This window comes from Perca fluviatilis, chromosome 16 (genome assembly GCF_010015445.1).
Source record: "Perca fluviatilis chromosome 16, GENO_Pfluv_1.0, whole genome shotgun sequence".
NCBI classification, from domain to species: domain Eukaryota; kingdom Metazoa; phylum Chordata; class Actinopteri; order Perciformes; family Percidae; genus Perca; species Perca fluviatilis.
In genome coordinates, this window is record NC_053127.1 from 35,358,964 (window position 1) to 35,386,631 (window position 27,668).

The 27,668-nt window shown below is 40.7% G+C and overlaps 1 protein-coding gene and 1 long non-coding RNA gene across 9 annotated transcripts in view; one reads left to right on the forward strand and one right to left on the reverse strand.

Moving 5' to 3' along the window:
- The window catches only part of amot (angiomotin), a 139,973-nt gene that overhangs the window by 4,675 nt on the left and 107,630 nt on the right, over positions 1-27,668 (forward strand). Inside the window, exon 1 of one of the 8 annotated variants that reach the window (XM_039826464.1) lies at positions 18,371-18,758. The exons of 6 other annotated variants lie outside the window; for them this stretch is intronic. The gene's annotated coding sequence lies outside the window, so the exon portion shown is untranslated. Of the gene's footprint in view, positions 1-18,370; positions 18,759-27,668 lie in introns of those variants that run through there. One more of the 8 variants, XM_039826465.1, reaches the window with a different exon arrangement.
- The window catches only part of LOC120575666, an 84,307-nt gene continuing 69,954 nt past the window's right edge, over positions 13,316-27,668 (reverse strand). The window contains exons 2-4 of the long non-coding RNA XR_005642034.1: positions 14,718-14,817; positions 14,297-14,489; positions 13,316-13,551 (exon numbers count right to left, since the gene is read on the reverse strand). This is a non-coding gene — a long non-coding RNA (uncharacterized LOC120575666). The remainder of the gene's footprint in view (positions 13,552-14,296; positions 14,490-14,717; positions 14,818-27,668) is intronic.

Below are 27,668 nucleotides of genomic sequence, written 5' to 3' on the forward strand. Positions count from 1 at the left end.
TTGGTTATAAGTGGCTAGCTAATTAAATTGAAGTTACAGTGCTATTAGCATTCCTAGCTCTGCTATTCCCTGGTCCCTTTTACAAAATATATATTTATTTGAAGTTAGGCAATGCTTCTTTTATAGAATTGGATTATTTTAATTAATAATGGGAAATAAATGTGTAAATTAAACACATTAACTTTATCAGATTGAATCGTATCGCACCAAATTGTTTCAACATCAGATCAAATCGCACTAATTTGTTTTATATTAAAATGTATCGTCCCTGAACCGTTTAGTATCTAGATACATGGGGTATCTAGATACGTATCGGATCATCCTATAAGGGAGAGATGCACACCCCTACTAACTGAGTTGGCCTAAATAAACAGGGGTCTGTATGTCACAACTAAGTTAACTTTTTTCACCCACCTGCCAAAGTGACTTTTTACCAGCCACTTTTTTTTTTGCCTCATAAAAGGTGAAAAACAGGACTTGATGTGTCTCTATGATCCTGTCCTGTCCTATTCATGGTAGACACATGAGTTGTTGCAAAGAAGTTGCAACTTTTTTTGTATAGTTCTTAAAAATAAAAAAAAATAAATCAAAAGGAAACTTGTTTTGGGGAGAATAATAATTAGTGCTATTAATTAATTAATTACTCTGGGCTGAGATTTTCTAGGAACCTTACCAAAAAGGCTCAGGATGATGATGTTGGTATAATATGAAAACGGCTGGTGGATTTAAGACACAAAATAATAATTTATTGAATGAATCAAATACGAACATATGTGTCAGTGGCTTGTTGATCTTTACATTGTTAGTTAATTTCCTATCCTGGGCTGGGACTCACATTCATACGGTTTCATATTGGACTTTAACTTATCATTGCACTTACAGCCCCGGCTGTCAATCAATGTCTTCCAGTGATGCGGGCCCCTGATTGGACCAGGCCCGTAAGCAACCCCGTACCCTGCTTACCGATAGTTAGGCATCTGAATCACTCAATTCTCATTGGCTACCCGCCAAAGTGGCAGGTAGATTGACAGTGTTACCCGCCAATTGCAAAATTCACCCGCATTTGGCGGGTGGGCGGGTGTTAATTTCACGCCCTGGTCACAACTAATGTAACACTAGACAGTGTTGAGTGTTAAGAATTTACTTGTGCAGGATGTGACAGTGTGGCGCGTGATGGCTGGGCTCAGTAATAAACTAGTAAAACAAAGGTGAAAAGAATGACTGCAACTGACACAATTTCAGATAATTATCAGATAATTTAGAAAGAAATAACGATTTACATATTAAACAAATTAGCTTAAAGATGATACAGATACAGATGACAATATTGCGACACTATGCTGCAACTGACACAATTTCAGGGTAGTTATTAGGGACCATTGATTGTGCACGATTTAAGGAAAATATGAGATATGCCCTAACGTTGTTGAATATCGCGATGATACTTGCAATAAATAAACATATTAAAATGTACTCAGTTCTGCCTTTCTGCTGCTTAGTGTTCTGCTAAAATACCACAACATTTCTCGTTGAATTTAAAACAAATGGCAGGAAAAGTGTAGCCATGATGTGCTTTGTCAATTAAATTGAAGAGCTTGAAAAGTTCGGTTCAGCAAATAAAATACCCGTAATACTATACTATGATCCATACAGAAAGTATGTTATAAATCTCAACACTGTTTCCTCCTAACTCCTGTTAAATCATATAAGACTCAGGTTATTTTAACTTATTTTTTGTTCTATTTGTTTGTTAGATCATTGTTCATTTGTTGAGTGTTTTAATCTCTGTTTTGGGGATCCTAAACATGCTGTTCTGTGCTATACATATTCTGTTTCAGTCATTAAGATCTGATCTGAACAGATTTCTGTCATTCAAACAACTCTGAGTTGTAGTTTTAAACTTTTTCAGCCAATTAAATAAAATGATACTACTAACGATAGCCTTTTGAGCCCGAAGTGCAACATTGTTGACCCTGTCATGCACGAGGCGCGAGGCTTCACGAGGAGGAGGGGCTGGAGGCTGCTGGTCTGGGTGCGCTTTAAAAAATAAGTCATTGTTTGGAAAACATTTTAAATTCAGATTTTAACTACCTGGGCACGTCTCAATCTACCTGGGTGGTACACCCAAGTAGAACCTATTTATGGGAAACACTGCTAGTGTACAAGAGAAGTCTGTGTCTGATGTACGGTTTGGGAGTTATAGCCCAAAACCGTACATCGCACATTCAAAAACCAACTGAATCTTGTGATATAGGCTACGCCCATTTACGCCTAGACTTTTATGCATGAAAAAAAATCACAATTTATCGAAAACCTACTTTGCCAAACTCCTCCTAGACCGTGCGACTGATCTGCATGAATTTTGGCAGGTAGCATCTCTAGATCGACCTGACACATAAAGTTATGAAAATAATTTTTATACAATAATTGCGCAAATTACGGATTATTATGATAACACCATATTTGCCATATCTCGACCAAAATAAATGCTATCAACGCAAAACTTTAGATTCTTGTTTGCCATGACCCTCTGGAGGTCCCCCACACTTTTTACGAAAATTGGCCTCTAAGTACAAAAAGTTTATATCTCATGAACGGCACATCCGATTTTTACAAAATACCAAAATACATGTTGGTAGGTGAGGTCCATGACCCATTGTACATCTACCCTGTAAATTTAAAGTTGCTCACATTAGTGTAAGTGATGAATCCAAACGTAGGTCCCATAGGCCACGCCCAATTTGACAAATTGGCCTCACTTCTATATGTGTTCCTGAAACAGACCCAGGTCAGATTTTTTTTCAATGCGGCCGCAGTGTGAACAACCAAGGCGGATTTGATACGACTTACGTCAATCTACATCGACTTGTCTCACAATTATGCACCGGCAGGAGTTAGCCCTAGACACAGACAGTAAAATTAAAAACTTAAGTAGGCATCTGAAAGTTTTGAATAAACACTGTCAGGCTATTCACAACACAGTTCCACCACTCCTGGCTTCGTCTCTGCATCCACACACACCTCTGTAGTGAATTTGCAGCCATAATCCTGCAAAAGGCCAAAGTAGCCAATTTGGCTCTCTCTCTCTCTTCCTTCTTCTCCTCCTCAGCACCTGCTCATTAATGTTATGGCTGCCATTAAACAAACATTTTGAAATAAAAGCGAAAATGCTTACTTCCTCCATAACCTAATTTTAGTGCAACAGCGTGCTGTGTCTGATGTCATTGTTATTGTTCTTTTGCTTATGTGGGTCAGTTCAAAATCACAAACAGTTAGTGTTCATTTTGTCACCTATTTTTAATTTAGTCTTAGTCTTAGTCTTGTGCCAAACATTTTTGTTAGTCAAGTTTTAGTCGACTAAAAGTCTCGTCATTTTAGTCTAGTTTTAGTCAAAAGAGAACTCAAGGTATCTTAGTCGAGTTTTAGTCGACTAAAAGTCTCGCCATTTTAGTCAAGTTTTAGTCAAAACATTTTAGTCTTTTTTTAAATAAATTATTTCTGATAACCATTTCAGACAAATAGTTAAACAAATAAATAAATGCTATATATATATATATATATATATATAAGTTATATAAATATTGAGCCTCTTCCTTATTTCACCAGTAAACGACAAAAACAACCACTGCATGAGGAAAGGATATTTTACAATAAAATAAATGCAGCACGAAACTGGCGAGGCGTATTTCAAGTGAACGCAACATGTTTTTTTTTTTAGACAACGGCAGCTGCAGACTGTCGACGTCTCGTGTTGGAAATAGAGACAAACCTTTACACCGTTTCGCTGTGCGTCAGCATTTTAACTGTGTTAAATCCAACTGCTAGCTAACGGTATGCTAACGTTACCTGCTGCCAAGTGTAGTGTTAACTACCGCCCCGTGCAGCGATGTTTCGTTTGACTCTAACGTCCCATTAGGAGCATCAGAGAGAAGCGCAGGCTATTCGGTCCGGTAGATAACGGTCGTTAGGGCACCTAACCTAGGTGCCGTAGCACCGGGTCTCAGTAACAGCTGAATATTCTATCTCATGATGAAAAAGTAGACGATTGTAGACGAAAATGAAGAGAGATTTTATCTTAGTTTTTATTTTATGCCAAACATTTTAGTCTCGTCTTTTTTCGTCAACAATAATGCATGTTAATTTAGTCAGCGTTTTTGGACATTGGCGCAGTCTCGTCATCGTCTCGTCTTAGTCATGGAAAAAAAGGTCGTTGACGAACATATTTAGTCTCGTCTCGTCTGACGAAATTAACACTACAAACAGTTCACACTGGAATCTGATATAGGCCGCATTTTGAAAGGTAATGTGAACAGCCAAACAAAAAATCTGATCTGAGCAAAAAATCATAGCTCAGCCAGCCCTGAGCTATGATTTTCTTGGTTGCAGTTGATCCGGCTAGCCAAATTTTCCTCTGTCTCCCAAGCAGGTGTAATTTAGAGTCGTCATTAAGTAACAAAACAATCGGGTTAGTAGGAATTCAACATCCTATCATCAGATATTATTGATGTTGTTTAATTCCAGAACTCATGCACCAGTTCACACTCCCAGAGCATATGCAGGAAAGTTCCAGTTTGTTCAGGTTGACAGAATGTGCAATAGGGAGTGGGAATGACTTTAGAGACGTATCTCTTCTGAGGAGTCCAATATGTCCTATGACATATGTTGAAGTGGATCTGCTGGTGATTTGGGTTCTTGAAACAGTGGAAAATGTTGTCCCAAACGGTCTCCCAATTAATTGTGTTCCCCTCAGGGCTCAGCTCTCGCTTCCATTTCCCTATTTTTGACTGGGTGTGCCTCAAGACTATTTCCCCATGGTACTCCATAACATTTTAGGGCTGATCTTAAGCGAAGATAAAAGTAAAAGGATGTTCTGGGGACCTCAAAACTAGCTATCAGATCTTCAAAACTCAACATGCCTTTCTCATTGAAAAGCTGGTCTAAAGTATAAAAACCTCTGTCACTCCACTGCTTACAAGCGAAGGGTTGTTTTACCAGACATTAAATGTGCGTTGTGCCATATTGGGGTATTCAAATGCCACTTATTGGTGTAGCGTAGTTGCTCCTCCACCTGTTTAAAGTTGGTCAATGTGGTAGGGCCATAGGTTAGCATACACGTTTTTGGACAAACCCATGCAAAGGCAAGGTCTTGCAGTCTTAGACTTCCAGTGAGGTTTTGCTCTATTTCTCTCCATGGAACTGTAGATGAGGGGTCCTTCCACACTCTGAGGGTCCGTAGCTGCAAGACTCTGTGATACATTTTAAGGTTGGGGAGGGCCAAGCCTCCCGTGTTTGTGGTACGTTGCAGGGTAGAGTATTTTAGCCTAGGTTGTTTATTATTCCAAATATACTGCTGAATTAAAGTATCAAGTTTCTTGGCTGAGAATGCCAGCCATCGGTTGAGACTATGGTCGTGGGATTCACATATAAAGTATGCACCATGTCAATGAATTTGGCCTCCAAACGAAGCCTCTCCATTACTTGCCGCAAGTACTTCCACTCTAGGCGGTCAAAAGCCTTTTCCGCGTCAACTGATAAAACCTCTGCCATTGTTGGAAGGTTTCTGGCTTCTTCTATTACATGAAATAATCTGCGTACATTGTCTGCAGTGTGACACTTTGGTATAAAACCTGATTGGTTGTAGTGGACTAGCTTCTCAATAAAGCGTTCTCAGCGGAGTGCCAAGACTTTGGAATAGAGCTTAATATTGGTTCCAATGAGTCTGATGGGCCTGTAATTTGAGCACTCCGTAAGATCTTTGCCCTTTTTGGGTATAACGGAAATTAATGCAGTGTTGGTTTGATGGTGGAAAGTACCCATCTCTATGGCCGAGGTTAAAGTTTGTAAAATGATAGGTCCTAATATATCAAAATACCGTAGAAGAAGTTCTGATGGAATTCCATCCAACCCTGGCGTTTTCACTTTAACTGTTTTTAATGCTGATTATGTTCATGTTTGACCCAGTTATTCTGCCTCCTCTGGGTCAAGAAGAGGCAGGTGTAGTTCTTTTAGGAACTCCTGGTTGCAGGAGGACTCATACAGCTTTGAATAGAAGGATTGAAAAGTGGCGCTGATATCCTATCCTCCATATTTGCTGAGATACCTCGGTCTGTGCGGATGCTGTTGATAGTAGCTTTGGATTCGCTTTGTTTTAATTTCAGAGCAAGCAACTTGCTTGGTTTATAGCCATTAAAATAGTAATTTTACCTCACTCTGTGCATTATGAACTCAGCTCTCCTTCTTAGCAGAACATTTAGCTCTGTTCGACTTGTGACCAAAAGAGTATACGTAGATTTAGAAAAATACGTCTTTAGAGACTGCTCTAGAGATCTACAAGGTTCCTTCCTTGCCTCTCTTTTTCGCTTCAAAGTGACCGCAAAGGAAGATGTGAAATCTCTATTAAATCCTTTAGTTGCCAGGTCCGAAACTGAGTCAGTATGAAGGTTGGGTACCGAAACGCGGTGCCAGTAAGGCATCGGTGCCGACGTAAACAATATTGGATAAACGATACCCAACCCTAGTCAGTATTGATTGATATAAACTCAGCCAGTTTGGCTCTAAACTCTGCATAAAAGGCTGTGTTCTGGAGAAGGGAGTTATTAAACTGCCACCTTCTAGATCTTTCTAATAACATATCACAATGGAACGTGGTTATCAGCGCATTGTGATCTGACAGAATTGCTGGTTCTATTGCTATCGTGTGGAACATTGCCTTAAAGATGCAGTAGGTAAGTCTTATAAAACTAACTTTCTGTCATATTTGCTGAAACTGACCCTATGTTCCAGTAGAACTACATGAATTATGTAATATACAAAAAATCCAGCTCCTCTGACACCACCTACAGCCTGTAGTGCTATTGGCAAAATTCCACCGCTCCCGGTTGATTTTCTCCAATCAGGGCCACAGGGTGGGTCTATCTGCCTGTCAATCACTGCTCATGCACGCACATGCATATAAGAGCGTTCTCCCCTCCCTACTAGGGTTGGGCATCGTTTGGATATTAACAATTCTGATTCCAATTCCGATTCTTCCTTTCGATTCCGGTACTTATCGATTCTCGATTCCGATTCTTTGAGGGGTGGAGTTGAAACGGGTCACATGCTTATTTCACAAATAAGAGTGAAGTTTTATTTTGATTCAAAGGTGGTTTGCAGTTTGACGGGGCTTTTTCAATGTAAAATAAAGCCACACTAGAGCACCGCTTACTGTGCTCCATCGCTGTAACACAACAAGCGCCTGGCCGCTACGGAAACCAAAACTTGCGCATGTTAAATTTGGAACCCATGGTCAGATTTGACACCAAATCCTCCAAGCGATTCCAAACAATTCCAATTTTTTAAACGATTCCAAGTAGGAATCGGTTCTCGATGCCCAACCCTAACCCCTACGCATGAGCTGCAGAAAGGTTTCACTAAACTCGGGTGAATATTGGAGTGGCTTTTCAGAGGTGGCGTGAGCTTGGGGATTTTAAAGATCTGAAGAACGATGCAGACGTAGCCACATTTCTTCTCGACAGGTAACATAATTACCACAAATGATTTATCTTTCATTTGGTTATTAGTAGTCAAAAGTCCACAAAGCTATGTTGGTGAGGATAATAGTAACGTTTGCACAGTGGTCGGTCTGATATGATGCTGAATTGGCTAACGCTAGCTTGCTAGTTAGCATCGTTTTACTGTTGGTGAGTAAACATTGTGTTAGTGTTTAGTTATTGAAAATGTTGTCTGACATGCCGGCCGGCAGTTCTGTCAAACTCCCTTGTGTGTGAGGGGCTTAGGAGACGGTTTGGGCTGCAGCAGAAAGGGGGGAGGGACTGAGAAGTTGTCGATGTTCAAATTTGTTGGCAAAGTCCTGGATCTTCACAATCTTACCTACAGCAGCTTTAAGCTCACTAGAACACAAAATGTAATCAATGCGGGAGAGGGTGTGGTGACGTGTGGAAAAAAGTAGTTGCTAGTAGGATTGTGCATCCTCCATACATCTGTAAAATGGTGGGATTCCATAACTGCTCTAAACATGTCTGATGTGTGTTTTTGGGCTTTTGTGTGGTTACCTCCTGATCTATCCTGATCCTGATAAATCTAGCACTGCATTCATGTCTCCCCCTATAATTAGTGAATATTCATTGAGAGAGAGCAATTAGAAAAGCTTAAGTCATATGTAGATGGTGCATATACCAAAACAAAGGCTATTTTTCTACTTCTTATTGTGGTGCATATATAAGATATCCTACCTGATAAATCGTTACTACTTTTATCTACGGTGAGTGCGCATTTCTGCGACAGTAACACAATGGAGCCCTTGGTTTTGGTGTCGTCACTAGATGAAGCAGCAATCTTGTAATATTTATTTTGTAGGGGATATACATCTCTTTTGCGGAAATGTGTCTCTTCTATAAGGGCTACATCTATATTCTTTCTTCTTAAGTAGTCCAGGAATTTAGCTCGTTTGATCGGCCTGTTTAGCCCTCTGATGTTAACTGAACTGAAAGGATTCAAAGTTCAGCCATCTTCAAAATATATACGCATACATGTTTCGTGTACCCTACCGGAATTTGCTGATTTATTTGTAGCAAAGGGTGAACTGTTAGATCTAAGCATTGCTGCATTCATCATGTTCTTTCAGTCTAATGAAATGTTCCTTTAAAGCTTGGTTCCAAAACTTACATACAATGCCCTCGAGTCAAACTTGTACAGTAATCCAGATACCGCTAGTCCATAGACCTGCTTCTGGCTCGAGCACCAGACGAGAAGTTCCCCGTGCGGGCATCCCGCGTCACCCGGCTCCACCGTCGGCACTGGGTCCAGCCGCGGAGCGGCCCGTGTGGACGTCGCATCATCCTCATTATCCAACTCCTGACAGAAAACGTCCGCATCCATGGCTGTAGTGAAGGTTAGCACTCTCCCTCTGTGTGTTACTCTCAGGGTGGCCGGATAAATAAGGAAGTTTGAGACACCTTTAGCATGTAGCTTACACTGTGCTCCTATAAATTCTTGGCGCTGCTGGACAGTGAGTGCGCTGTAATTGGGCTTAAAGCGTAGTGTTGCTTTGGAATCACGAATCGGGCCTTTCTGCTGTATTTGTCTTGCCCGCTGAAGGCTTGCTTGGTGGTCCTGATATCTCAAACACCTGAAAAGTGCAGATTATGTGTCGTACCCTTGCCGTAGATTATTTGTGCTCTGTCAATTTCGATGATAGCCCTGTTCTGTAAGGAGGGGATCCACACCGGTAACTGATTTTGCAGGAACCCAACTGGGTCATCCTTTTCGCTGCCCTCTTTTAGTACATTGTTGGATTGGGATCTGTCTTCCATTTTGGCTAGCTTATACTCAAATTTCTTCTGGTCTTCAACACAGGCACTCACCATGTTTCTCATCTGTCTGTTCTCTCCCTGCGTTTTGTCCATTTTTTGCACCAGATCATGTACCCATCAAGCTCTGTTCTGATGTGTTGCAGCGAGGTATCAATTCCTACTAACGCATCCTTCGCTGCGCTGCAGACCACTGATTCAAGCATAACTCGTTGCCCTTCCAAGACCCTGGCTATAACTTTTTCCATGTTTAGGTCTGCGCTAGCATCAGTAGCCGTGCTAGCAGATTTCTGTGTCTGGGTAGACAACAACGAGACCGGCTTTTTTGCACCTGCAGGCATTTTACTGAGTCACTGTGGCAACAAATAAAACGATTGACGTCAAAAAAGAAGGAATAGACCTGGTTTATCAATGAAAATACGGAGGTGGGTGAGGAGCCTTAGCCTTGAGCGACCATTGCGTTGGTCACGTACACCTCTCTGATAGTAGACTATTATATGAATACAATGGTGTCATGTGAGTTAACCATTGTATTTAACTACCTAATTTCCCTCTCCAAAATCACCCCAGTAAACAGAGAATGATTAATTATTTAAAAATAGAGCTATTCATGTCATCTAGTAAATATTCCAGTATTTTTTCATATCGCAGGAAAAATAAATATTTTTTTCCAATATCGTGCAGCCCTATGTCACAAATTGTTGTGTGCCATGGCGTTTTACCCTGTTAAAGAGAGTTAGTTGCGGATTATGAATTGTTGTGTTATAAAGTTACAACTGTCATATAATGATGTGAAATGTACCTGTGCATTACAATTGGTTTTTACAGTAACAGTGAGTCTCGCTATAGTCTTGTATGTTATCGCGTGTGTTGTTATACTAACTGCAACTGCATGTGCTCATTAAAAATATAGCTCTGGCTAAAAGAGTATTAAGCCTCCAGTACAATCATTTTCAGAAGTGAATGTGAGGAGCTCTGGCCAGGTTTAAACCCCCAGTGTAGCACAAGTAGACTTTATATTTCCCAATTCGTGTTTTCCGTCAGATCGTTTATCGGTCTCAACATTTTCAACCGCACTTGAAGGCAGCTTCATGAAAGAGGAAACATTCAGCTGTTCCACAAACTCCTGAGGCCCGTTCCAGAAAGCAGGTTTAGTGAAAACTCTGAGTTTGTTAACCCTGAGATGAGGGAAACTCTGGATTTTCCGTTTCAGAAAGAGAGGTAACTTAACCTCAGAGTCAGTTACTATGGTAACTGAGCCTGTGAACCTAACCTGGTTGGGAGCAGGTTTTTTTCAAGAAACCTCGAGTTTCTCTCAGTCTCCTCCCGCTGAGAGGGAGAGAAACTAATTTCCTCATTCATTCATTCTGTATCAGGCGCATTTTAATGCAGTTTGTTATCTGCATGAATTAAAAAAAACGTATTGGTTTACGTTAGGCAGATTATAAAACGTTTTTTTCTCAAACATGTCATGTCCTTTTGTCGACAATCCCGTTGATGAAAAAGCTGTATTAATTCAGAGAGAGTTTATGTCGGGAGATTGAGTCCCGACTATTATTTTCATTTTGACATAACCGATTTGAGAGGTATTTTAGTCCATTAGATATGTAGATACCTTATCCGTCCTCATTCAATTCAATTCAATTCAATTCAATTTTATTTATAGTATCAAATCATAACATAAGTTATCTCGAGACACTTTACAGATAGAGTAGGTCTAGACCACACTCTATAATTTACAAAGCCCCAACAATTCCAACAGTTCCAGTAATTCCCTCAAGAGCAAGCAGTGCGACAGTGGCGAGGAAAAACTCCCTCTTGGGAAGAAACCTCGGACAGACCCAGGCTCTTGGTAGGCGGTGTCTGACGAGCCGGTTGGGGGTGTGATGAACAGTGGCGATAGTAGTCACATTAATAATGGAACAGTGACTGGATGTAGCGGGAAGCTGCAGGGTTCAGCAGGACGCAGCATGACATTGCAGGGCATCGCTGAGCTCAGCAGGGAGTGCAGCAGGACCACGGCGACAGCTGCAACCAGGGTCTTGGTGCCAACGTTCTCCAAGGAAATACGCTGGGGGAAAAAAAGCATAAGGACTCCGGGGAGTAAACTCCCCAGAAGCTAGGATTAGTAACAAGCATTTCTGGGACGGGCTGCACACAAATAGTAATAGTAATAGTAACAGTAATAGAAACAGTAATAGAAAGGGAGAGGAGAGAGCAGCTCAGTGTGTCAAAGGAAGGAAGTCCCCCGGCAGTCTAGGACTATAACAGCGTAACTATAACAGGTAACTAAGAGAGACAGGTCATAAGGAGAGGTAGCTTTTCGGGCTTAGAACTCTCCCCCTGCCGGATCTGGCTTGGCTGGCCTGCCTCCCTCTACTTTGTTATGTATTATTAATCTAACAATTATGAAGAGAAGCAGTTGGGCCAGTTAGGTGAACACTGCAACTCCTCACCCCTAACTATAAGCTTTATCAAATAGGAGAGTTTTAAGTTCATTCTTGAATGAGGTGACAGTTTTGCCCCCCGAACCCAGATCGGGAGCTGGTTCCATAGGAGAGGAGCCTGATAACTGAAGGCTCTGGCTCCCATTCTACTTTTAGAGACTCTAGGTACCACCAGTAACTCTGCATTCTGGGAGCGCAGTGCTCTAGTAGGACAATAGGGTATTAGGAGCTCTTCTAGATATGATGGTGCTAGACCATTTAGAGCTTTGTAGGTCAAGAGAAGGACTTTAAACTCAATCCTGGATTCAACAGGAAGCCAATGCAGAGAAGCTAATACAGGAGAAATATGATCTCTTTTCTTAGTTCTTGTGAGAACACGCGCTGCAGCATTCTGGATCAGCTGGAGAGTCTTAAGAGACTTATTTGAGCAACCTGACAGTAGGGAATTACAATAGTCCAGCCTGGAAGTAACAAATGCATGGACTAGTTTTTCAGCGTTGTTTTGAGACAGGATATTCCTAATTTTGGCAATGTTACGAAGATGAAAAAAGGCTGTTCTTGAGGTTTGTTTTAGATTGGCATTAAAGGATATATCCTGATCAAAGATAACTCCTAAATTTCTAACAGTGGTGCTGGAGGCCAGGGCAACACCATCCAGAGTAGCTATATCTCTAGATAATGAAGTTCGGAGGTGTTTAGGGCCCAGCACAATAACTTCAGTTTTGTTAGGGTTTAACATCAGAAAATATCACTAACATCAACCATCGTGGACAGGCTTTAACATCCAAGCAGATTCTTTGTGTCGCATTACGTTTTTTGCAAACGGCAGTTTTCTTTAAAGCCACTGTATGCAGAGCCGTCAGAAAAGTGTGACTCGCTCTGAAACGTTTTTTAAATGTTTTTAAAATTTTTTGAAGTGTTCCCTGGACACAAACCAGTGAGAGCCATTAAAAATAAATAAATGATTATACATTGAAATCGGACACAAGTGTTAGCTTTGTAAGACCTTAGGGTAGCTGTAATATAAGTGGCGTGACGAAATTCAAACTGTAAATATACTATAGTTATGCCGGCCAGCTCCGCTGAGCCACGGTAGTACAGTAATCCAGAAACGGTGACTTTCTCCTGGGTATGGAGTGCAGCAGGACTGTGAGATTGTGTGGACCTCCTGAAGTCCGACACGTCTTACCAAATTTGCAATTAGCCATCAATTTTCATAAAACGGACAATATTTGAGCTTTATATAGTTGATTTCTAGCATAAAAAAGTCTCAGAAGTGAATTTAGTAATGAAACATTGCAGTGTCTGAAATATGAGACCTGCTGTCTCATCTCCAATGTATGTGTATGTGGTTCGCTCAACCAATCAGCGCTAAGCTCATCTAAATATTCATGAGCATACCATATTTGGAAGAAAAGCTCTCGTTCCAAATAGGGCCAAAACACAGGGATGCATAAGGGCACATAAAATAGCAACCGGGCCATTTTCAGCCCAATAAATGTTACATACCCTATTAGGAGACCTTAAGGAACAGTGTGAAATATCCTATATAATCATTCTATCACCCCTTTAAGTTAACTTTAAATAAATGAAAAATTTGTGTATTATAATAGAACTGATGAATAACAACCAAGTGTCATAATTTTGCAAAATGTTAATGTCTTAAAACAAGTGATGCCTTTCAAAGTAGTGATGAAGTGATGACTCTCAGTGTTCACTGCACAGACGAGTCCTGTTAGGAGTCCAATTCTGTCTTCTCAGGTTGAGCAAACACTGGTCCAGCCTGTCTGAATCACCTAATGGAGGAAACAATACAAATAGATATATAAATGTGCTGGGTAACCTCCTTCAAAGACATCTTTACATGCAAACAATACAATGACTTCAATGTTCAACAGGTCATAATCAAATTATTTTGGCTATAATGAAGTAATAGGCCTAATTTCAAAATGCCTATATTAGTAATAATAAAATTAAAATAACGAAGTTTAGGTTTGTGTGCCGTCAAATTTCACGTTACCATACAGCCTCGATAACCAACTCCAGCTCAGCTAACATTGAAACATCTAGTTTAACAGTATTTCTACATTCATGCTGAAATGTGACATTTTTCTTTTAAGTTACACACACCATTTGACACAGTTCTCCTAGTCTAGCATTAGCCCGTATGGCAAGTCATAAATCAGCGAGCCTGCTGTCACCAGAGACCGTTCAATGCAAGACGGAGCGCAGCGGAGTTCTACACCTGGCCAGCAGCTGCTTCTATCAGCCAGTGAGCAACACTTCTTTGCGCTGCTCACTCGGTTCCTGCTGCTGACAGTATAAGAGCAGCACGGTCCCAAATAATGTAGTGACTATTTATTTTCCAACCCCACACAAAAACCCTTTGTTCAAAAGTATTATCACATTTAAACACTACTAAGTTAAGTTTTGAATTTGGTGCAAGCCGAACCAGTTTAGCATACACTCCCGTGGCTAATTAACTAGCGTGCTAATAAAGCTCACATATAACGATAAATAACATATTATGATTTCACTCACCGAAAGAAGTGGAGGGTTGACTTCTTGGGAGGGTCCATTAACCTTAACCCTAACCCCACAGCAAGCCATATTATGCGTCAGATTTTTGCTTGAGAATTGTCTGAAAGGCCAGGACGTCAACTGCAGTGAGTGGTGTTAGCTTTAGCTGAACTGACGGGGACACCAGCAGCTAGTCTCCTCTTGCTACAGGCATCTGTCAATCAACATAACCACGCCCTTAACTATGCAAAACTTTAAGCCTGAATATAACTTAATTTGATGAGTTATATATTTTTTTTAAATCCCCCCCCCCCAGAGTTGTCATAAAGGGTAAACTTAACGATAGAAACCAAAACCATTTTTTTTGTAAAGGCTGTAAACATGTTTAATTCTGCAGTAAAGTTGGCCATTTTAACATGGGGGTATATGGAAATTGTCTTACTTCTGGAGCCAGCCTCAAGCAGCCACTTGATGAACTGCAGTTTTTGGCACTTCTGCATGTGTTTCATTGCTCAGCATGGGAGATTGACCCTTGGCCCAAACTGTAAAAGACATTTGAAGCTCTTTGTTTAAACACGTCACCTCTGCATCTTTTTCTTCTTTACATTCACAAACCCTGGGCACAAGTAAGACATGATTTCCTGGGTGGAGTGCGTGGCACTGGAAATGACATGACACTCCTCAGTCCACTATGTGGCACTAGAGAACTCACACAAATTATACGGTAGCTGGCTGTATATCGTGTATAGACTACACCATGTAAATAATTTCCAATCATCGTCACATAAGACTGACTTCCTGTTCCTGTCAGTAGGTGGTGCTATGACTATGACCTAATATGGGCATGTAGATGTCTTCAGGCCTCTACACTTATCCAGAATGGGAAATCTGGGACAGATTGGATTATGTAAAGTCAATGCAGTCTGTGTTCTTCATTCTTTCTAAACTTCGCTCAGTATTTTGATGTCCGCAATATGATTTATTTTATTGAGAATAGCTCAGGTAAATGTCCAGCCCTCGGGTACTTAGCTTTCTGATAATGTGGCCCCCTAAACAATAAAGTTTAATACCCCTGCTGTAAGCTTTGTGCAGTTGCGTTTATCCGGGCTTTGCTGTTGCCAACCCCTTACATATTCAGTGTATAGAGCCACTGCCAACTCTTGGTCACAAATCAACAGGAATACATTTTTTAGATTTCAAATGCATTGCATAAAACAATAGAACAGATGAAAGTCTTTGTGCTTGTTACATACCTAACCCTTGTGTTGTTTTCGGGTCAAATTGACCCGTTTTAAATTTTTGTTTTATATCAGAAAATATGGGACGTAGAAATAAGCGCTGAAAATATGTCGAAGAAAAATTTAACAGGACAAAACATTGGAAAAAAAAACCCAAAAAAGGAAAAAAAAAAGTGTTTCTTTCAAGGTTGACGGAAGGACAACACAAGGGCTAAGACTTCACACAATCCCCTCAAGTGACCAAACAGTTCTCCACAATGGGTAAGGTAATGTTTTTTCACAAATTCACCGCTCTTAAACTTTTTATCTTTTTATAACTTGTTCTTTTACCAGTTATTTAAAAAAAAGATAAATCATGAAATACATTCTACATTATTCTAGCTGAACTTGTGCTGAATACAAAAAAGCCATTGTACTTTGAAAATAATGCTTACATTTGTTCAAATTAGGGATGCACCGAATATTCGGCCACCGAAACTTTTCGGCCGAAATACTTTTATCACCGAAACAATACGGCCGAAATGTTGTGATGACACAAACAGAAACCGCGACCTGCACGTCCGTTCCACCTGCAAAGCGTCTCCTGAAAACAATGAAAAGTACGCTCTTAGTCTGTCAGCACATGTTTCAGTGAGATCTGTTCGGATCCTCTGCACTTCATCGCGACTGTACTTGATCCGCGTTATAAAGACCATTATTGGATGCGGAAATAAAGCAGAGCGCACAAGAAATGATCCAGGCCGCCATGGAAGCGCAGAAAAAAAGCGACTCGTCTCTCTGCACCAGATGAGGGGCATGCACCCTCGTTGTCTGATATGTTCAGTGAAATCCTGCAAGAAAGTGCCTCAAATAATAATAATAATAATAATAACAATAGGTAAGCTATTCTGTTCTTAGGCTACTATATACTGTATGTGACTATCAGATTGTAGCCATATTTCTGCTAGATATTTTTTTAATTAAACTTTAATATTAATTTATACAATTGCAATGCCTTGATTTTAGTAAAGTTATTACACAGTCATAGCCATAAATGCAATGGTACTAATAATTGGCATAATTTCTTTCGGTGTTTCGGTTTCCGGTTTTCGGTCTTGGTTTCCTCTTTTTTGGTTTTCGGTTTTGGCCAAGAAATTTCATTTCGGTGCATCCCTAGTTCAAATTGACAACAATATGAGAGTACGCCCAAATCATCTGTGTGTCTGAAAAAACACTCATATCCCAGCTTGTCAGATGAAACTGTTATTGTGAACCGTGTAAACACTGTGATAAAAATCTCCAGTTAAGCAGATTACAGTGAGCACATGAACATTCTCAGTAAAACCTTGTGTATGCAATACCCGTGGCAATCAGTGTTGTAATGTAACAAAGTACAAACTTTGTTACTGTACTTAAGTAGAAATTTAACGTACTGTATCTAGGGTTGGATACCGTTCACATTTTGACTGGTACCGATACGGTAACTGAAATTCAGTGCTGGTACCCAACGGTACCTTTTTTTGGTACTTCCCCTCTGTAATAATAAAACATTGATTTCAGTTGTTAAAAAATAACAACTGAAAGTGTAAAAATAATTCCAAACCTATTTATCCTATTGGAACATGTTGTTGTTTGTTTAGAACATTTTAAACACCACACAAAATTACCCCACCCTACCTCCCTCTCCCCACCCAATATATATATATATTGTATAATAAGATAGTAAATACTTTTTTGTTGCCCTTTTGAAAACAGCTGTCTTTGACAGACAAATAAACATCTTATATACGATACTTCCAGGCTGCTAACCCCTCTCCGTCTCCTTCCGATAGCAGGGAGGAGGGCCTACAGGTGAGTTAAGTTAGCTAACGTTACAGGACTTGGATGTTTTAGGGTGTATACATTTTAAGCTTGTGTAACGTTAGTATCTCAATAACAAATAAATATATTACGTTTTGTTTAATTTCGGGTTAACTTGCCTCAAAAAGGCTGTGACGAACGAGTAAATTACCAACCGGCAGCAAGTTGTTTGCAGTAGCCCAGCGAGCAGCGTCACTAGGGCTAGCATCAGAGTAGCTTCTTAGCCATTGCTAGCGGGGAGCGAGCTAGGTGGGCATGGTTTCAGCAATCAGGGTTCATTCGAGTCCGCCCGGTCCGCCTCAGCTCCACTCACACTCCATCTCCTGATGTCAGCACTGCAAAGATGGCGACAGGAGGCGTCGCCCACTTTGAGCTTCATTTAGTCTATTTAGAAACCAATGGGTGACGTCACAGACACTCTGTCTATAGTTTTAACAGTCTATGGTTTGGACAAACCTCCAACATGAATTGAAGCTGAGCTGGGGGCTATTTTCCTCTGTCTTACTGACATACTGAGAAGAACTGTGCCTGTTACATGAATAAGTCAAGACGGCCATGATGGTGTGTCTGCCCTCAGGCCAAGGAATAATAAAGATATGACTCAGGTCAGAGTGAACATGAAATAAGAGGGGATGTCATTTACTGGTCAACAATCATTACAGATAGATCATTTGAAAAAAACTAAAAAACATTTACATTACATACATATACATCCTATGCAGCTTTGACTACTACATGTGTTGAGATGACAGTTTATGCAGGAGCCGCAGGTCATGTGATTGTCTATCCCATGTTTTAATGTCATGTCTGAATCAGCTGTCTGTGTCATCATGTAAAGATTTGGTTACTGTATAAGCAAGTCTAGACACTGCTGGAGCAGATTAACACACAGGAGATATGAAGAGACCAAAAAGATGTGACTCAACAGCAGAGTCCTCAGTTTATTTTGTTGAACTGGATTGTCTTTCTTCTGAAAAAAAAAAGCAAGTATCAAGGGACAAGGATAGTATGTGCTTAAGGATGTCCTCTGCAGTGTAGAATAGCTGCTGGAAAAGTCATATTCTGCCTCCAACTTATCTTTCTATAATCACAGAGAAGAAGGGAAACATCACCTAGCAGTCCACCCTGTTGTTGTTTAAGTCACAACAGTGAAAGGGGAAGTTGCAGTCTTAAGTATTTATGTCGTTGACGGTTGGCAGAGTAAACACTGGTAAAGCAGTTACGCTAGCGGACAGGTATTAAGGAGTGGCTCAGTTCTGAATGGTTGCCAGATCCACCTGTCGGAATGAGGGAAAGGGGTAGATTTAAGTGAGAGACACTCAGTGAAACAGACACACGTTGGTTTACCTCCTACTTTTTCACTTGGATTGATTTTAGGAGAAGATAGAGCAATTTGAGGAAGACAGGTAGGAGCATTTTAAAAACTTCTGAGCCAGTTTTTGCTAGTGATTCTAAAATTTAACTGAATTAGTTTCACTGTCTTCACTTAATCTTGTGTATCTTGTTGTATCTGTTGGCATTGGGGTATTGGCACTTACATTCCTCCTTTCTCTATTTTCTACTTCATGAATTGCATTTTTTTAAGAAGAGTCTGCAATATGGCCTCAGCAAAAGTGTTTGGTAAAAGACAAATGAAAATCAAAAAAGTTTTGATCAGAAACAATAACAACCAAAAAATAAGCCGAAGATTAAATGAGTGATAACCAACGAATTTGGTAGTGTAGAAAATCATGTGCATACTTGCAATTAAAGACTGCCAGACAACTGACTTTGGTGTTACAATTTAGATTCTGAATAATTTTTGCATGCCAGTTCACAGTGTATCTTAGACTTTAGAGTTACAGAGTACAGCCTTGATTCACCCAAAAAGGTCTCTTGTATTGAAGAGGAGCAAACTGCGCATATACAACTACAAAGATCAGTCAATGTAATAACTATTAACTGTAATGCTTATAATAGCCTGATAACACACATTTCAAACCTCCTTTCTCAACATTATCTAGCCTACTTTACTGTGGTTACTACATTTTGTTTGTTTTCTCTGTACCTCTGTACTATTACTATGGTGTCTCTCTGATCATCTGTTAATTTATCTGGCCATAGTCCTGGATCCTCTGGTAAAAAACTGGTCTGCACTGCTCTGCCTACTTTCCAGTTCCTCATCTCTCATTTCCACACTGTGCTCAGAGCTCCCTGCTGTCTTCACTCCCATCATCCTCAATCACATCTTCTCTATCTCTCTATCTACATTTGATATTAACCTCTTATCCTAATTGTAACCTAATATAATAAAACACACTAAGATGTGTTACTTAACATCTTTCAGTCAAAATAGATAAACATGGTTTGTTTTAAAGGGGTGATAGAATGATTATATAGGGTATTTCACACTGTTCCTTATGGTCTCCTAATGGGGTATGTAACATTAGTTGGGCTGAAAATGGCCTGGTTGATATTTTATTGGCTCTTATGCACCTGTGTTTTGGCCCTATTTGTAACAAGAACTTTTCTCTCAAATATGGTATGGTCATGAATATTTAGATGAGCTGTGCGCTGCTTGGTTGAGCGAATCGCCATACACGCGCATTAGAGGTCGCGTGCTGATTGGTTGAGCGAATCCCCAATACACACACATTAGAAACGCGACAGAATCTCATATTCCAGACAGTACAATGTTTCGTTACCAAATTCACTTCTGAGACTTTTTTATGCGAGAAATCAACTATATAAAGCTCAAATATGGGCCGTTTTACGAAAATGGATGGCTAATTGCAAATTTGGTAAAACTGTGTGTCGGAGTTCAGCTGCCTGTGTTGCTGCCCGGCCTGCCTTCCTCCACAGACCCCGGCCTGCTGTGAGCTCGATTGAGCTCCGGCACGGCTGCTGCAGCCCACAGCACCTCATACGCGCGCAAAGTCACCGTTTGGGCTGGTGGACTACTACCAAACGCCGCTGCCCTGACAAAGCTCCAGGGCCTGCATCTCCTCTCTTCCTGCTAGCTAAATGGCCCGTGTGTGAGAGCGCGGCCAGCGAGCTTGTTAACCAGCAATCTCTTACCACATGTTACACATGTCACGCCACTTAGCTATACAATATATACCTAAATGTTTTATAAAGCTAACAATGGTGTCCGATTTCAAGTTAATTAATATTTGTGAGCTGTAAGGGTTTCGTTAGCTGCAACTGTCCCTTCAATCCTATGTGTACAGATTGCGGCTAGTTAGCTTCATTTTTGGTCGTAATTCGAGTATATTTACAGTTTGAATTTCGTCACACCACTTATACAACATCTAACTAAATGTTTTATAAAGCTAACAACGGTGTCCGATTTCAAGTTAATGAATATTTGTGAGCTGTAAGGGTTTCGTTAGCTGCAACTGTCCCTTCAATCCTATGTGTACAGATTGCGGCTAGTTAGCTTCATTTTTGTTCGTAATTCGAGTATATTTACAGTTTGAATTTTGTCACGCCACTTATACAACATCGAACTAAATACTAACGTGCGCCTTAATTCCGAAAAAAGTAAGAAGTTAATATACCAACTTTTGAGGGAACATAGGTCTCATCTTGAACTCCATGGAGCTATTTTTAGAAAAAATTACAAAATTTCCAAAATCTTGGTTTTCGTGCAAAAATCTTCATTATACGAACACTTGTTTGAGGACTTTAGGATGCACGAAAACTCTCAAACTTTTGCAGCCATGTGCAGAATATTAAACTCTTTCATCTGAATTCACATTTAGGCTTGGGAGTGGTACGGTTGCTCTATAGCGCCCCCTAATTGGTTTTAGCCCTTGGGCACATTTTTGACGGCCTCAATATATACGAAAACTGCGCCCACATAAACACCTGGGGGCTTTGCGAGACTGTACAGCGATTTGGCCCATACCTGTAAGCGGGCTCCATAGCGCACCCTAATGCGTAGAAGGCCTTAACTTGGACATAGTTGCTCCGATCTTCACCAGATTTAATACCCATATTGCTCTAATCATTGCAGACAGATTTCCCATTTACATTCATTAGCTCCGCCCAACCGGAAGGCAGCCATTTTTAATTATGCATTTTTCCAATGCACACAAAACTTAAGAAAGTTGTTCCTCATGTGCCAATGAGGCTGTTTGCCAAATATGTCGTCAATTGGCCTTTAGATGGCGCTGTTTTAATTTTTTTTAATTAATTAGCTAATTTGCTTTGAGCAAAACCTACTTTTTTTAACTCCTCCTAGAGCGTGAGTCCCATCTGCACAAAAATGTGCACGTAGACTCGGTGGACCCTCATGACAAAAATATATCAAAAGAATTTTGATAGCTAACACAATGCGCAAGTTACAGAGGACCAACTTCCTGTAGGGGGCTGTCGAAACAGGAAGTTGCGTATCTTAACTAGATTTATTCCCGATTGACACCAAATATGACAAAGTTGTTCCGTATAGGGGTTTGAGCATCCACGCCAAATTTATAGTGCATCGGCCATTAGATGGCGCTGTTAGAATTTATTTTATTAATTATTCACATCGCGATATATGGGAAACTATACTTTGTCTAACTCCTCCTGGGCCGTGAGTCCAATCTGCACGAAAACTTGGATATAGATTCGGTTGACCCTCGTGACTAAAAGTTATCAAAAGAATTTTGATAGCTAACACAATGCGCAAGTTATGGAGGAACAACTTCCTGTAGGTGGGTGTGGAAACATGAACGGTTCTATCTTGGCAAAAGTTTTGCGATTTACATGAAACTTAGAATGTGTGGTCTACATGTGATGTTGTGTTTGCCAGTACCCCCCGGGGCAAGAAGCGAGGGCCCGTCATCGCTGCTTGCAGCTTTAATTACAGTTTGAATTTCGTCACGCCACTTATACAACATCTAACAAAAATTTTTATAAAGCTAACAACGGTGTCCGATTTCAAGTTAATGAATATTTGTGAGCTGTAAGGGTTTTGTTAGCTGCAATTGTCCCTTCAATCCTATGTGTACATATTGCGGCTAGTTAGCTTCATTTTTGAATTTGAATTTTGTCACGCCACTTACAAAACATCTAACCAAATGTTTTATTAAGCTAACAACGGTGTCCGATTTCAAGTTAATGAATTTTTGTGAATTCCAGAGGAATTCTAAGAGGAGGCTAGCTAGCTCTCATTGATAGAGCTCCATCCAGCCGCAGGCTCTATCAATGAGACTCACGGACAAGCAGCGTTTATTTCCCCAATCGTTTGTTTAAATAACTCAACACATTATAATTACACACGTTAAAAGAGTAACTGGAACCTGTGGTAAGAGAATGCTGGCGTAACAAGCTCGCTGACTGCGCTTTCACTCACATACACCGGGCATTTAGCTAGCAGGAAGAGGGGAACTGCAGGCCCTGGAGCTCTGTCAGAGCAGCGGCGTTTCGTAGTTCATTAGCCCAAAACGGTGACTTTGTGCGGGTATAAAGTGCCATGGGCTGCCAGCCGTAACGGAGCTCAATTGAGCTCACAGCAGGCCGGGGTCTGTGAAGGGAGACAGGCCGGGCGGCGAGGCAGCAACACAGGCAGCACCGGCCTCTGAAGTCCGACACACAGTCGGACAAAATTTGCAATTAGACATCAATTTTCGTAAAACGGCCCATATTTGAGCTTTACATAGTTGATTTCTCGCATAAAAAAGTCTCAGAAGTGAATTTAATGGTAAAATAGCATATGTACAATGTATACAATTTCTGAGATCTGCACGACCTAGATTCAGAAGACTAACTGATCTCAGGTCAGTTGTGTAGCCTATGCAAATGTTGGGGCCGCAATAGTTGACGTCAACTATGGGGCTTGTTGAGATTCGCCCATTTTCAGAAGCAGTTTCAAATAGTGAGATTTGCAGAGAAAAGAGGTGTCAATGGGATTTAGATGTTCTATGTATGTCCTAGTTACCCACTAAACTGTCATTATTCAGCTATGACAAGGTAAAATCATTTTCTATCACCCCTTTAATATTGATATAAGCTCACCTTCTCTCAAATCCAAAGAGGATGAGGGGTCTGTTGCTACTCCACTCCCTGCTGTGACAGTTTCTGAAACTGAGGGCCGTGCGTTTCACATAACTATATGTTGACATGATATGTAGGCTATCTACACATGAGCTACCAAGCTACCTATGACACTGATTAGCCTATTATTGCTAATTATAGACACTAGTGCAGTGTCCGTTGAAAATGTGCCTGTTTGGAACGGCCGATTACTTGGCCTGTGGTATTGCTGCTTTTAGAATTCATCAAAACCAAATTGTAGCCTACCGCAAAATTACTTACAGAAGGACCCCAAACCACTTCAAATGCAACTCTCCTGTATATCCTACTACTAACTTACTGTATTTACCTGACAGAGAACATTGCAGATTCAGAATGTAATCACAACGAAAATGTGGAGTAATCAGATATTAGAGTCATGGACTCATGGCAGTGCGCTGCCCACCTGGCCCTGCTATGAGCGCTAAACAGCACATATCTGCGTTAATCACCACCACAACCGGACCGTTTGTGTGTGCGCAGAGAGAGAGAGAGAGAGAGAGAGAGAGAGAGAGACATTGTTGTCTCATGCTGTATGAGGGGTCCAAGCCCGAAGCAGTACTACTAACTTACAGATTTACCTGACAGAGACGTTGGTAGAGCGGTTGCCTTCCAGTCGGAAGGTTGGTGGTTCGATCCCTGGCCCTGCAGTCCCATGTCGAAGTGTCCTTGGGCAAGACACTGAACCCCGAGTTGCCCCCTATGCTGCGCATCGGAGTATAAATATGTGTGAATGATTATCTGATGAGCAGGTGGCAGCCTCGGCCACTGTGTGTGAATGGTTCCTGTTATTACTATTACTGATAGTTGTTAAGACTAGAAAAGCACTATATAAAAACAAAGACAGACAGACGTTCCTGCAATTTATAGATAGCCTATTAATTTAAAATTAAACATGTTTCAAATTAGGCCATTACAATGGTGTGTTATATGCAAACAGCATAGTGTAGTTTATACATTTAGCCTTTACCTCAGATTACATGTATAACCAAATTATCATTTGAAAGTGTATGTTCTGCTCTTTCAATGGGTTGTCTCAGTTCGTTTTTAGCACTAACAGTCGTGGAGATATTCAAGCAGTTTAGCACCATGGATTTAGTTTTCTAGTTTTGCTCACCTTTCTTTGAAAAGAAGTCAGTTACCAATTGTTTCCCCTCCTTTTGTTTTCTCTCCTTCTCCTGTCTTTCCTTTCTTTTTTGGTAGCCTGATTTGACTTTCTTTGAGAAAGACATTTCTACAGCAGAAGTTTTTTTATATACAAAATGTAGTCAGTCAATCAACCAAATTATTCAGCCAATACACTAACTTTACATTTCATCTGACATGCATTATGAAATTTAATTATGAAATGAAAATATCCAGGTGAAATAAAATATATTCCAGACTTTTCAAGGGCCCTCTCTCCCCTTGGGCCCTGGTAATCAGTATTGGTTTTACCCCCAGTCTGACGCCCCTGTTAGTAAGTGCACGATGAGAGAGAGAGAGTAAGAAAGAGAGGGAGGTGTGTTTGTTGGTGAATATGAAGTTAGCAGTAAAGTTATAGCTGTGAACGTAGCAGTGCAGTCTCAGGGCTCCAGACTAACATTTTTTTACCACTGCACTGTAGTAGCCCCTTACTGAAAAAAATGTAGGGGCACAGGCAGAAAATGTAGGGGCGCATTTAACACATTTAATCGACCTGCAACGTGGTGCGGCTGTGGCTCAGTGGTAGAGTGGTCAGAAGGTTGGTGGTTCGATCCCTGGCCCTGCAGTCCCATGTCGATGTGTCCTTGGGCAAGACACTGAACCCAGAGTTGCCCCCGATGCTGTGCATCGGAATGTAAATGTGTGTGAATGTTTATCTGATGAGCAGGTGGCACCTTGTACGGCAGCCTTGGCCACAGTGTATGAATGTGTGTGGATGGTGAATGGTGAATGGTTCCTGTACTATGTAAAAGCGCTTTGAGTAGTCGTAGAAAAGCGCTATATAAAAACAGTCCATTTACATTTCCCCCATTTTAACTGTATTACTGATAAATGCTTTGGTAATAAATACAGAATATACAATCTGTGAAGTGAGCATGCGAGTTTGAGACCCAAACTAAGTGGGATGAAGAGAGAAGGGCTAACGTTAGGCTAAGGCTAACTCCTTATCAGCTATTACTACACAGCATTTTCCTCGCCAATGTACGATTTTTAGCAAACAAAAATGCAAAATTAAAGCTGCAAGCAGCGTTGGACGGGCACTCAGACACCGCAAATCGTCACCAATACTGCCGAATTCAACGATACCTCACACAAGACTCTACGTCATACAGTTCATTAGCTGTGAAAGGGGGTGTAAATGTCCCTAGGGTTAGAGTCTTATGAATCATGAAAAGTTTCGAGCCAATTGGACAATGTAAACTTGAGTTACACCCACTTCCTGTGTTGATGGCGAAAAGCTACAAATGGCCGCCCCGCCACGGCCATGCCCTATGGCAAAAAGTTTTTCTTTTAATAACTTTTCATCTTTAATGTCTTAAGATGGCACAGACCAAATTTGAAGTTGATCGGATGAAATCTCTAGGAGTTTGTTAAAGCACATGTGGAAATGGCAAAAATCGCACTAATTACGAACTTTCAATTCAAAATGGCAGACTTCCTGTTGGGTTTAGGGTATGGCTCCAATGAGCTTTTTTGTACGTCTTGACATGATACATATGTGTACCAAGTTTCGTTAGTCTACGTTAAACGTACTGCAGGGGCTGAATGTTTTTAATTTTGTAGGGGGCGCTAGCGAGCCATGTTTGTGCACCTATTCCCGAAACCCTTAAAATACGTACATTTTCACCAGGATTGATGCAAGTTTTTGAAAAGGCAATTAATTTGCTGGGAAAATAATTCCTTCGGTTTCAATAGGGCCTTCGCCGCTGTCGGTCCCTAATGACATCAGACACAGCACGCTGTTGCACTAAAATTAGGGAGGTTATGGAGGAAGTAAGCATTTTCGCTTTTATTTCAAAATGTTTGTTTAATGACAGCCGTAACATTAATGAGCAGGTGCTGAGGAGGAGAAGAAGGAAGAGAGAGAGAGAGACAAATGGCCTATTTTGGCCTTTTGCAGGGTTACGGCTGCAAATTCATTACAGAGGTCAGTGTGGATGCAGAGACGAAGCCAGGAGTGGTGGGACTGTGTTGTGAATAGCTTCACAGTGATGCAGTTTATTCAAAACTTTCAGATGCCTAGTTAATTTTTTTATTTTACTGTCTGTGTCTAGGGCTAACTCCTGCCGGTGCATAATTGTGAGACAAGTCGATGTAGACTGACGAAAGTTGTATCAAATCCGCCTTGGTTGTTCAATGGCCGCATTGAAAAAAAATCTGACCTGGGTCTGATTCAGGAACACATATAGAAGTGGTCTATATCTGATTTGAAAAAATCAGATCTAGGCAAGATTTGAGTGTTCACACTACTTCTAAGTCTGAGCAGGGGTCTCATTTATAAAACTGTGCGTAGGATCCTTACTAAAAGTATATGTACGCCCAAAAGCCAAAAATGGCGTACGCCAAAAAGAATTCAGATTTATAAAACCATGCGTACGTACATCTGTAAAAAAAACTATATATAACTATATATTATAACCAAACAAGCCTTAGTGATAAAGTTGAAGATTATATATAATATTTATATAAAACAGCCGGTTGCCCCCAGAGTGGCGAGGAGCAATATTTGGACCAGGATGGCACCGTTCCGGCGCATTGCCCTCTCTACTGGACCCAATTCAGTACAGAGATCCAAGAGTGCAGCTTTAGGGAATTTAAATCGGCATATTAGCCAGTCATTGTCATGGTCCCTGAAGCCTCTTTTTCTCCTGTTTCTTCCATTGCCGTAGTCCTCCTGCAGGGCCAGCATGGGTTCACCGCAGTATTTATGTCTACAACATATTGTGATTGTTAACACCTTGCCAAAATCACAGCATCAACTTTCGGGGTACCCCCCCACCCCGAGATACAGTCTGAAGACGAAAGTAGGTTTTGTCATGAACAATATTAAAGTTAGGACTGATATCGAGGACATTAACTGTAACGACTGTACTTACAGACTTTGACATTTGATGCACAGTATTAAAGACATATTTAGTTATTTACACTGTGTTCTGCCGTTATCTAATGCTATGGGTATTTGATGCTATCCTGTAATCCATGCAGTCAGGCCATCTCCTCCTGCGCTACGTAGCAGACAATGTGACAGTGAGACAGCGCCGATTAAACATTAATAACGATTTGAGTTGGATTTTACAAGGTGTTTATGGAAC